At 36.3% G+C, this 3177-nt stretch overlaps 1 pseudogene; it reads left to right on the top strand.

The window, feature by feature from the left end:
- LOC144238068 (peptidyl-prolyl cis-trans isomerase A pseudogene) overlaps window positions 1-2665 on the top strand; it is a 6096-nt pseudogene extending 3431 nt beyond the window's left edge.
- Window positions 2666-3177: the final 512 nt, after the last annotated feature.

The raw sequence follows: 3177 nt of genomic DNA, 5'->3' as shown, positions 1-3177 counted from the left end.
TTTATATTTGTTTATTTTTGAGAGAAAGAGAAAGAGTGTGAATGGGGCAGGGGCAGAGAGGGAGGGAGACAGAATCTGAAGCAGGCTTCAGGCTCAAGCTGAGAGCACAGAGCCTGACATGGGGCTCGAACCCACTGCCCATTTGATCATGTCATGAGCCGAAGTTGGCTGCTTAACCAACTGAACCACCCAAGGTGCTCCTAATTTTTCTTTAATAAAGAGCTTTTTCTTAACACATTTTCTTTTATAAAAATTTTAAATAAATTTTTAAACTTTCTTTAATAAAGAGTATCCTTGGTGACTTCCTTAAATTCATATGAAAATCATTGTTGAAATGTTTTTAAGTACATTTTCAGATTTCTGTGGTGTATTATTTGCTATTTCTCTTTCATATTAAGATGTTTTGTGGCCATAGCTGGGACCTGAATGATTTATTGTATTGTGTTATAGGGAGTTTGTTACTTCCTGTGACGTAATTTCATAGAGAACTTAGTGTATTTTTTGTAGATCCCAAACCACTGTCTTTCTCGCTGTATTGTTCCTTATGATTCCTTATATTGCACATGAAGAATGTTTAAACTTGGTATATTTTAAGGTTTTTTTCATAAATCAATGAAATTGGGGTATTATGCCCATTAGAAATAATCTTAGGAACAAAGTTTGCATGAGTGTGGATTCAGTAATTAATTGTCATTTAGGTTTGAGCCAAGAAGGGCGTGATTGAAGTAATGAGAATAATCTGCAGGATACTTACACACCAGAATTAAGAAGTTTGGAAACCAGAGAGATTATATGTGTCTATCTGTCGTTATTAGAATGCTGCCTCCATAGCATCAGATGGGAAGAGGCAGTTAATATATGAGTATATTTGATACCAAGTTAGGATTGGTGACCACATAAAACTTGTAATTAAGATACCATGCCCTGTTTAACTTCTGCTTCAATCCATGAAAATTTCTGGTACAGAACTTATTGTCTGCTAAAAAAGCTGGATAAAATATATAAAACAATATGTGTCCAGGTATTGGTATGACAGGGAACATAAGACTGCAAACCTTGAGAGAAAGGATAAATGAGATGAGAACTAAAAATTTCACAAGGCTTCTTAAGTAGATGTGCTTTTTGTCCACGTATAGGAAAAGAGAATACTATTTACTGATCTGTACCTACACAGTGCATGACCCCAGGAATCCAAGCAAAACAACACTCGGAGAATTATAAATTGAATAAATCTCAGGATTCACACAGAGCTGGAAATGAGTTTCATTTCTTTCAGCCAAGTAAGATTCTGAATTAAGCATGCAAAGTCAGGCATCCAATACAAAATTACTTGACATGTGGAAATTTTCAGATGTGACCCATAACCAAGAATGAAACTCAGTTAATAAAAAACAAAACCCTAGAAATAATAGAGATAATGGGATTTGAAGACAAGAACTTAAAATATTTATTATAAATATAAATATTATATTTAATATATATAATAAATATTACATATTTATTATAAATATAATAAATATTTTCAAGGATGTAGAGGGGAAAAAACATAATTAGGAGAGAAATAGCATTTATAGAAAAGAACAAAAATGTGTTACAATTTTTCCAAATGACAAATGTAAGAGCTGAGATGCAAAATTCACTGGATAAGCATAAAATAATGTAAGACACTGGAGGAAAAAAATGGAGGCAGGGGAGAACTTAAAGGCATAGGACTATTTGGGCCCAAGTATAAAGGAAAAAAAAAAAGATTGAAAGAAAATGAACAGTGGTAGTTACCTGTGAAGCACTATCATGTGGTCTAGCATATGTGCAATTGCAGTTCTAGAGAGGAAAGAAAGGCAGAAAACAAGTTTAAGGAATCATGTTTCCAAATTTGATAGATGCCAATAATCCACAAAGAAAGAAAGAAAGAAAGGTAAAGAAAAGCTCAGTTCAGTGAATCTTATGTAGGATAATCATAGATAATGACCATAGCAAGAAACATTTTAATAAGTTTTCTGAAATCCAGGGATAATGAGAAATTTAAATTTTATTATAAAAGCAGCCAGAGAGAAAAGAAACACAATACAAATAGAAAAACAAAGTTAAGAATATACACAGCCATCTCTTAAAAAATAATGTGACCCAAATAAAAGTGAAACAGTGGCCTTGCACACACAGCTACCCTGGAGCTACCCATGCTACCAGCCACGGTCAACCCCAGCATATTCTTTGGACAGTGAGCCCTTGCTTGACCTGTGTCTCCATTGAGCTGTTTACAGACAAAGTTCCAAAACAACAATAAATTTCCTACTTTGAGCACTGAAGAGAAAGGGTTTGGTTATAAAGTTTCCTGCTTTCACAGGACTATTTTCGGATTTAAGTGCAAAGGTGGTGATTTAACACGCCATAATGGCACTGGCAAAAAAATCAATGTATGGGGAGAAATAAAAATTTCATCCTGAAGCATACAAGTCCTGGCATCTTGCCCATGGCAAATGCTAGACCCAACAGAGATGATTCCCAGTTTTTAATCTGCACTGCAAAGACTGAATAATTGGATGGCAAGCATGTGGTCTTTGGCAAGGTAAAAGAGGGCATATATATTGTGAAAACCATGTAGTACTTTGGGTCCAGGAATTGCAAGAACAGCAAGATCACTGTTGCTGACTGTGGACAAATCTAATAAATTTGACTTGTGTTTTATCTTAACTACCAGAGCATTCCTTCTCTTGCTCAGGAAAGTGCTCGTTTACCTCCATCTGCTCAAAATATCCATAATCGTTATGCTCTCGTTGCAATTCTGTGGCCTCTATATTTTCCTTATTCCCCTCCAAGTCTAGCTGGATTGCAGAGTTAAGGTTTTGATTGTGAAATAAAAACTAAACAACACCTCCCACACCCCTCAGCATAAACACAGAGACATCTGAGAGAAGCAGCCCAGCATGAACATTGGATGCCAAACTGCTTGCACCATGCCCCACACCCTATGCTCTGGTTTGACTGCCTGGAGCAGAGACCCAGTCAAGCTTGTCTCAGTTCCAGCATGGCAGGCCTTTCCCCAGCATAAACTCCTGCCCATACCATTTTCTTGACCAGAGTTCTTCAGAGTCTTGATTCTGGTAGAGTTGGTGTCAGGTCTCATTTCAGAAGCAGACCAGAACACACCTAATTAAAGCTCACCACATTCAGAACCAA

The sequence above is a fragment of the Crocuta crocuta genome, unplaced genomic scaffold, assembly GCF_008692635.1.
Source record: "Crocuta crocuta isolate KB4526 unplaced genomic scaffold, BGI_CrCroc_1.0 scaffold429, whole genome shotgun sequence".
Taxonomy (NCBI): Eukaryota; Metazoa; Chordata; class Mammalia; order Carnivora; family Hyaenidae; genus Crocuta; species Crocuta crocuta.
Note: the sequence above shows the minus strand (reverse complement) of the source record. Positions and strands in the feature narration are given on the sequence as shown.